The 9992-nt window shown below is 33.8% G+C and overlaps 1 pseudogene; it reads right to left on the minus strand.

The window, feature by feature from the left end:
- Positions 1-4218: 4218 nt before the first annotated feature.
- On the minus strand, positions 4219-4421 carry LOC120769832 (annotated as a pseudogene).
- Positions 4422-9992: the final 5571 nt, after the last annotated feature.

The following is a 9992-nucleotide window of genomic DNA, read 5'->3' on the forward strand; positions in this document are numbered from 1 at the left end:
AATTAAAAATTATGGGGGAAAGATGTGGTACTCGATCAAAGGTCATTGTGTAGCTTAATGTTGCCGTTATACAATATTTAAACATTAGCTTGGATATATGTGGATAAAAAAAGTTGCATACTTTAAACACTTTAAAATAAAAAGAACTCAAAAATTTTTAAATGAGTTTTCAAAACCCCGTACAACGTATTAGCTAAACGTAAACCAAGTATTAAATTGCATAAAGTATACATACATACCATCTAAATTAAAGTCCATTTCATCAACAGTCGTCTTTTGCTCTGCAAACTTTGTGAAATCACTATTAATGTTGCATTTATTATTTAAATCGAAAACATAAAAATGATAACACCGCATCACTTCGATTAAACTTGTTGTAGTTAACCGTATTAGAATATTTTGCGCAATTCTTACTTAAAATTGTGACATATCAAGGGTTGTTATAATCAGAGTACTGTCAATTATTTGTGTAATTTGACACAAGAATCGCAGTAAAAAGGGACACCTGTAGGCTAAATTATTGAAAAAGTGGACGCTACCCATCTAATTTGTTTAATATATGTATGTTACTATCTCCTAAGCCACTTAAGCTCCAATAACCAAAAACAAGATACAAAGACATTAAATTTAACCCCATTAAATTTTTGGTCGGCATTTCATATACCGATTTCAACCAAATTTGGTATATAACATTCTTTTGACATTCCCATATTACAGTATGAAAATGAGCGAAAAGCCCTCAACCACGTCTACTTTCCATAAACAAATTTTGAATTCCATTGGATTCTTTCATTTTGCAGTATACAAATCAAGAAGCAAAAAATATGTCAGGATAAAACTTTGCACCAATAGTGCCTTTAAGATGTGCCACCATATGACTAAAAATTTACCAAATTGAACCAAAACTGTGCAAGCCTCTAGGCACTGAGTATGTGATGTGCTCACAGTTGACTTTTTACCGGAAATGTCGGTCAAAATAAGTATGAGTTAATTCTTTCCTGATAGTGTAAGTCTGTGTACTTTAATTGAGTCTAATGGGGTTAATATTTCCCTTAGCCCTCATATACCTAATATAAGGATTTTCGTACTTCCGGGTGTGCCAACATGTGAGTTATCTCTATGAAAATGAGAAATAAAAGTGTATTTTGTATGCTTAGAATAAATAAAATCGGGTGAAAACTCGCCCTGGACCCCATTACAATCAAGCATTACGCACCTGAAGATATTTTCCTGGCTGGAAGTTGCCTATAGACAACAGCACTTTTACAAAATTATTTTAAACAAACTACACACTTTTCCAATGATTTATTTTTTTTTTAATAATTATATTATCTTTATTTATTTATGTCGTTCCCTTTGTTTTACAATAAAACAGCTATTTTAATCATTTTAAACATTTTTTGCGTAAACGCCGTAAACGCGATCTTGAAAATTTCACTCTACGAAAAACGCCCACTGAATGAACCCTTGCATAGCTTAATGTAATCTTACACAATACACCAGACCACATAATGCAAAAAAAAACCGCGCGTCAAAAAAATTGATATAACGGGGTTTAGAAGCATATATGTAAATGTTGCCTATAGGCAACATCGAGCATGAAAGGGTTAATACAGTAGAGCCTTAAATTTTAGATCGTTTAAAATGGGTTGTGGACCACATGAGTGGTGTAAATTTATCATTACCTTTATTGGCCTATTATGTTTACTCCTGTAGGTAAACCAAGGTATATTTTCATTTGGCAAGAATTTTGTTATCGTGCGATAATAATTTGCTTCGAAGACATTAAGCTCGAAGGCGCCATTACTCAAAAGCTGGATTAGAAAGTTGTTTTTATTAGAAGTGTATTATTAGAATGTGAGTTGTTAAAATCTTTTCCATCGTTTGTTATAATAGGAGGTAGACGGTGGGTTTTAGTGTCATTGCTGACCGCCTGCTCTTTATTATTTTTTATCAAAGGGCTATTACTTGTTAGAAAATTATCAGCTTTAAGCTTTTTAAAGAGCGCTTATATTTGAGTAGCCACTCAGTTTCTTTAGCTAGTTCATTTTCAAAAGTTTCATATATTTGTCAACATTCAAACTAGAAGATCTTGCTTTTACTAGCTTTTATACTCTTGTGACCTGTTGCTACAGAGTATAATAGTTTTTTCACCTAACGGTTGCACGTATCACCTAAAATTAAGCGAGATAGATATAGGATTATATACTTGTATATATTAATGATCATATTAATGAAATTTGGTAGGAGGGTTCCTTAGTACAAAAAAAATTACCAGTTCCACGCCCACAAAACGCTATTAAAGGCCATAGTTAAGCACTAAATTACGATATAAAACTCTAATTTGTCACAGTGAATCGCAGAAGTAAGGGACATCTGTGGACAAACAATTTTGAAAAGTTTAATATACATATCTCCTAAACTGTTACCAACAGTGCGAAAATGGATGAAATCGGAAGATAACTTCGCTCACTCCACATATAACAGTACTGTTAAAAACTGCATAAAGCGCGATAATTTAAGAACTAAATACGCCAGAGATATGTATTGAATTTTCCCTCCTAAATAGTACGAGAGGGTTTAATAAGAAGCGATATGAAATTTGGAAGATGGGTGAGGTACCGCCTACTTTTTGGTGAAATCCCATATCGCAAGACCGGACCTACCGATTTCGACAAAATTTGATACGAAGCATTATTCTCATATTCTTATGCCACAGTACGAAAATGGACGTAATCGGAAACAACCTAGTTACCAGAGCACAATTTTAAATTCAACTTGATTCTACACAATAATAAAGAATAAATTAGTATAACGGGACAAAACTTTGCACGAATAATGCCTATAGTGAGTGCCTTATTATGACAGAAAATTTTTCAAATCCGACCAAAAATGCTCAAGCCCCTAGATACCGAATATATGGACCCCAGTTTCTATAGTCCCGTTATTTTAATTAAATAATATAAACAGAAATAGAAGTTCTTATAATATTTGCGCTGAGCAAATTTGGTTCTTGAGGCTTTAGTAGTTTAGAAGATATGTACATTAAACTTGTTAGAGGGCGGAGCCACGCCCACTTTTTCAAAAAAATTTTGCTCACAGGTGTCCCTTGCTACTGCGATCCTCTGTACCAAATTACAACTGTACATCTCAATTTAGTGCTGTCTAGTAATTTACTTAGGTGAGCAAAACTATAATACTCTGTTGCAACTGGTTGCAAGAGAATAAAAATGCTTAGATTTTGATCCTCTGGTTAACGCCAATATGTTCAGTAGTCCGAAATTTTTGTTCTCGGGAAGAACTTCCTTCAGGAATAACTGGCAACAAATTCACACTAGAGCAAACAGAGTGTGAATAATTCTTCGTCGATACATCTCAAGTGTTATCTTCAGGAAGGCTTCAAGTCAGAATGCTTTTTAAAGCTGACTGTAAGTTACTCGGTTACTTCCATGAATCCGCATCAGGCCCTGGATAGGAGGATTCAAAGAATCAGAACTAAGTAAACAGTTCTTGACTTCATGAATGAGTATGAAGCACTGAGTCACACGAGCCCAACAAATAGAAAGATCAAGGGTGAGCTACACTATTTCATTCCGCATCAGTGCATTTCGAGGCCCGAAAGCACAATAACAAAACTGCCAGTTGATTTTAATGCGTCGAGTCATTCTTCTTCTCAAATTGCATTAAAAAAAGGTGCGTGGAGTCCCTACGCGCGGATGAAGTTATACTTCTTGGTGATATTCCAAGAAATGCATATCATTTTGTATGAAAGAAAACTAGAAAACTTAAATTCACATTTTATAAATTTATTATAATTTATTATCTCCCCGTGCATGCCTTTGCCAACAAGTCGTCTTTTCGCGACGATGGCAAAAGCGAAAGATCATAAATTGCACAACCATCTGGTGCTTCTCGCAAAAATCTGCGTCGATATGTATTCACGATCATACGTATACATACATACATATGTATTTACGCATGTTTGTAGGCGAAGCTGCTACAGCGGCAGAAGGTGACAATCGGCGGCCATTACTTCACTTATGCCATAGAAATTCTATTGCTACGAATAAGGAAATGAAAACAAAATAATGCAAATATGCATATTTTTAAAGGTCATTAATTTCTTTGAAAAACTGAATGATCCTGAGAAGTATAGTCTTAACTTTTCAGCTGCCAACGCAGAGCATTTCAACCAAAAGGAATTTATTCATTAAAATCACCACTCAGAAGTCGTTTTATTCGTTGTAAGCGAACGATTTTCGAAGAAACATCATTTCTAATATGCCACAAGACAAAATTAGAAATGAACTTCTTAAACCTCACGCTGTCAGATAAAACGATATACCTCGTCATCGCGGGTCGATTTCCAAAAAATGTAAATGAAGACTAACTACAGAAATAATCCTGTAAAGTATAGCCTTAATTTTTCAACGGCCAACGCAGGGTATTTCAATAAAAGGGCACATAAAATAGTTGAGAATTCGCAGATATGAAAGACAAAGGAAAGAAAAAGGAGTATAACTTCAATAATGAACAAGCATACAAACATACATATGCGTAGCAGCAGCAAGGAAAGAGGTAACAATCGGCGATCCATTGTAAATTTCTTTCATGCATAACCAAACCATAATTAGGACAACGCAATTCAAGTGTCAATGGTGGTGTTGGTGGTAAGCGCTTCAAAAGTGACGACGAGCACGTAGGTTCGAATCCCAACAGAATTTATTTTAAATTGAATATGTCACCAACCAAAAATTGAAACATTGTTCTACAAAAACAACAACAGCATAAGCATGGCAACATTGTGTTGTTGGTAGAAAAGCCGAGCTGTGCCGAAAGAAACGAACAAGCGATCGCCGATTGTCACCGCTTCGCTTGCTGCTCGAACATCTTCGCAGAAAAGGTTGCGTAGATTCATATTGAATCTATAGCATTTCTCAGAGCAAATGAAATTTTTCGCCTTAACACAATACAACTAAGTATCCACTCGGTTCATGGCTTCTAATCATAATCTCACCGCCTTGAATCTCTAGATTTTCCAAGAAGTGTGGTAATTAAAATTCTAAATTCCGTCGGATTCACCCTAAGGAAGTATTTTTTTGAAACACCCAAAACTTTTCGACAGTGATTACACTGAAAAGTCATTAAGCTTCAATGACAAAAATTCAATTAAAACGGTGAGTATCCATTAGTTGCCGTAAGGGATTTTTTTCGATTTATTGAGAATGCCAATTTTAATTATCTACGCGCCACTAAACGAAACATGCTGTCAGTCTTTGCTCGCCTTTTCGATCCTCTTGGATTATTAGATGTCACCAAAGAAAGCATCTTATTGCAAAAACTTTGGATCCGAAAACTAGATTGGGATGATTCCATTGCGCCCTGACAAAGGAAGGAAAATACAATAATAAATATTATTGAAAAATTCTCTTTTCATCACGAGTTCTTGTCGCCTAGTTATTACGATGGATCAGACGACTGCAAATGCCTACTGTGCGAAAGAATCTGACATCAGCGGAATCACACTTTAGTTTTTACCCGGAAACTTGCATAAGTACTCAGATATGTTGCTTTCATTCAAATTAATCCGAGTAGAAGAAGGTCGCATATTAAATGTACCTCTCCCATACGAAGACAAATCGCCATTAGTAATAAATAAAAACTTCATTTTAACATATTTACGGTTCCTGTACATTAAAGCCAAAATTGCAAGCCTAAATAATGGAAACAATGCCAGACGAAAGACTTCGAGTGCTACGACCCTTTCTTATAAGTATGTGGCGTAGATTTCTGTGGAACTTTTTGAATCTAGCGCCTCCTGGTGGCGCCATCTATATGTCGACTGGTGCATTAGAATCTGCTATCTTTATCGATTGTCCAGTAAGAATTTCATAACATTTCTTAGATTGGAAGTGAAGTAATTGCGTTTTAGGTGTCAGTATGTTCGTGTTTTCGGTGCGAAAATTAACTTCGAACAAAGAGCCAATATTACTTAACTTACTTACTTAACTTTTACCAAAACGTTTTAGTTGATGAAACAAGTTTATGACGATGATTGCCTATCCCGTAGCAGAGTGCACGAGTGGTTACAACGTTTTCAAAGTGATCGTGAGGACATAAATGAAGATCAACATGTGGGCCAATCAAAATCCGTGATCACCGGAAATTCCATCGAAACTGTGCCAAAACATCGATTTATCGCATTTTGACCGAATATTTGAGCTTACGAAAGGTGTCTGTACGGTTTGTTCCGACCAAAAATTGCTCAGAATCTAACATTCGAAAGACGATTATTTGATCAAAAATCACATTAACTACTCACCGTATTCAACCGATATGATTCTCGTTCACGAAGACAACGTATCACCAATTACTGAAAGGCAAGACGCTAATTAAGCGCCCAATACATAAACTCGCACTACTATCGATATTGCAGAATCATGATCCTCGTATGGTGGACGATATCAAACGTCTTCATGAATGCTAAAATTAACATAAATGAGAAATTTATTAAAATAAATATGAAACGTAAAATAAAAATTAAATTATATTATTATAATTGTAAAATTTAGTCTACATAAAATGCTTACCCTAATGATACTATTTAACATACTCACCTTAATATTTTACTTAATTTAACGAAATGAATTACACTTACCCATTTTTCGTAAATACAAGTACATAAAGTTAGCTTCATATTGAGGCGAAGTGGTATGTGAAATGTAAAAAGAATCCAATTGTATTAAGACAGGAATCGTTGCTTTTTTAGTCGCACATCCCGAATAAACTTCTAATTCTCAAAAAGGCTTGATATTTTCGAACTTCCGGTTGACTTTATAAGGTAAATAAAATCGATAGATAAAATCGTGAATAAGTAAAAATTTCCTCTAGACCCCACATAACTAACAAACGCCATGTAACTAAGGGTAACTCCTTACCTTTGATCAAGTATTGTTCAATTGGAAAATCTTTGTAGCTTTATGAAGCAGATGTTGAATTCTTCTTGATTGTAGCTTTTATCTAATTATAAGACCTTAACTAAAATGCTGATATAAAATATATAGCCATGGCTATTTTCTTTTACAAATGGTGAGAAGTATATTTTTGTAGATTTAGCTAAATATTTAGGAACTCCTTGTTCGAAAGGTTCAATATTAAGGGGGGAGCCTGCTTTAGAATCTTCTAAAAATCGATTATTTTTTTTTTTGCAAATCTCTTTGAAAATAATCTAAGAATATGTCCCCAAAGTTTTAGATGGGAATTCGAAATATTTTCGGAGCTAGAAGGGAAATAGTAACCAGGCGTCTAGCAGAAATATGAGCGGTTGGGCAGAAAGCGAAAACTTTGACGCGCGATTTCTCGGTTTTTCATTTTTACGATTTTTCTTAATTGGCGGGCAGGATAGAAAAAAAGTAAACGTCCTATCGAAACGAATAAAAATGCGTTGTATTTGGAATTAAATTCTCTTCTAGGTGAACCTAAAATATCTTAAGAAAGTTAAGATTAATCCGGTTTTTAAACGATTTAAAGCAAAATTTTTTTTAAATGCATTTTTTTTTTAATCTGCGAAAAATTGTTGAATATTTATGGTTCACCTAGGAATAACACTATTGAAATTAAAAATTTCTTTTGTTTTTTTGTTTCAGATGAAAATTGCGACCTGCATCTTGCCCGCCACACAGAAATTGCACACTCGAGGCGCCTCCGTAAATTTCTTCAAACATGAAGAATATCTAATGTATAATAATAAAAAAAATTTGAGAAGACTCTTCAAATATATAAGAGTAAATCCTAAAAGTTTCATTTCAATCAGGCATTTCTTTCCTTTACAAAAAAATCCTTGAAAATATAGATTTTTTGAAGCCTCTAAAGCAGGCTCCCCCCTTAATCACAGGACCTTTTGAGGTTTTATTTTGAGGTCAATTGCTTTAGTCCGTATTTTTTGTAATTATTTTCCAACAAGACAACCGGCAAGCCAAGTTGACTGGATGTGCTTCGCCACACTTACAGCATTTAGGTTACTGATGCTCTAGGTTTGAACTTTACCGGAGAGCTTAACACAACTTTTTTTGAATTACCTATGATCAAACTTTATTAAAAACAGAGCGCAGAGAGTTTTACTTTTCCATTGAAGTACATTCACAACATTTAATCTTTGTTATTTAAAATCTGTAATAATTTATTTTGGATCACAAGAACGGCGAAGATTTTTACAATCACTATAATTCGCCGTGTATGTTAATTCTTCAAGCCATACCGGAAATACTTCTGCTAGACGGTGCTTTTGAAATGTTGGCTTTGTATATTTTATTATTTGAAAGTTCAATGGTAACATCATTTCTTGCTTTCGTAGTAGAATATACATAGTTGTTGATGAGTTCTGTTGTTTGAATTTCTAGACACCATGCATATGGATATCGGGAACCACTTTTCGGCGGAAGGGATTCTCTTGTTACTTCAATAGTGACATTGTTGCATTTTTTACAGAGGAGGTGTCTAAATTATTAGCATGACTTATATAAATTGCTTTGCGTAATATATTTAATAGAATTGTATAAATTTGGCAACTCTAAGTCTCAGTTGTTTTATGAGTTATTATTGATTTTTTTAGTATACTTTTAGGCGTAGTAAAAAATTTTTGGTGGCACCAAATAGATGACGTTTTTGTCCCCTGTGGCCCTAATATAGTAGTGCCGGCAAAGTGACCAATTTCCAAAACAAAATTTGTCGGTGGTTGTATGCCAGTACTCCTGCACTCCAATGTATGTCTTGACTTTTGATCAGTTCGCTTACTACAAAACAGCTAAATACTTAACAATACGTACATACTAGATGTTTTCACATGTAATAAAATGAAAACTCAAAAGTTACAGCAATAACTAGAAATTCATTACAAACAAGCAGTGAAAAATTCACTTGCAGTCAAACAGACATTAAGCATACATATATTTACTATTATTGAGTTTAATTAATTTTGAAGTAGTGTAAATAAAAATATATCGAATTACATAAATGATATGTATTATTCTGTTAAATTTAGTTTATTTGGAAATAAATATTTATGGATAAATTTGAAAGAAAATGAACTCTTGCCGAATTCGAGATATTTTATATGCCTGAATAAACATTTTGATATTTCTATGAAACTCAGAGGGCTTCTTCAAAATGTCATTAAACGCAAAAACTTAAGGTTCTCGGTTACATTTTAGAAAGAAAACTCTTGTCGACAGCACAAAAGCTTGATTTTTCTTATGGCCTTTTAACGAAACTCAAGGAAAATCAAAATAAATAAATGTAAAAAAGCGATGGAATAATTGTTAAATTTCAATGTTTTGCTTCTCAAATACATTATACTAATAATAATAGTTAACCCTTATGTTATTAACAGGGTACCAGGGTACACACCGCGGTGTATTTGTATCAATAACTTAAAGAAAATTCAATATTTCATTTTAAACTCTTAAATCGTCGTTTTTTAACTTGGAAGAAAGCTAATTGTGAGTGCATTTAATTAATTAATTTTATTTTTCTTAAAATTTAGCCATCGCCCATTAGCAAAAGTAAAAAGCATAGGAAATAAATTAAAGATAATTTCTATAAATGCATAGAATTAAATTTTACTAAAAAAAATTAAGAAATATTACACTTTCTTTATAATTAACGATATTGAACACATTGTACAAGATTCACGGAATTCTTACGAGTCTTTCGGCATCTTCTTATCGGCAAGGCATTGCAGACATGGCAAGATCCTGTTGCTATTTTTCTTCAGGGTTTATCCTTTAAAATCACTGGACCAGGATTTACAACGACTGTTTCTGTCAGTGCATGATCAAAAGTGCTTTCAATGGCAATCTTTGTTGAGAAGTGGCGCATTATTTGTGGATTCGAAGTGTTATGTTCAATCATCGGCAATGCTAGTTCTTCACTTAGTTTACGAATAAATTGGTACGAAACCGCCAGTTCTTTCACTACTCTTTCACCCTGATTTT

The sequence above is a fragment of the Bactrocera tryoni genome, chromosome 2 (assembly GCF_016617805.1).
Source record: "Bactrocera tryoni isolate S06 chromosome 2, CSIRO_BtryS06_freeze2, whole genome shotgun sequence".
In the NCBI taxonomy this organism is placed as follows: domain Eukaryota; kingdom Metazoa; phylum Arthropoda; class Insecta; order Diptera; family Tephritidae; genus Bactrocera; species Bactrocera tryoni.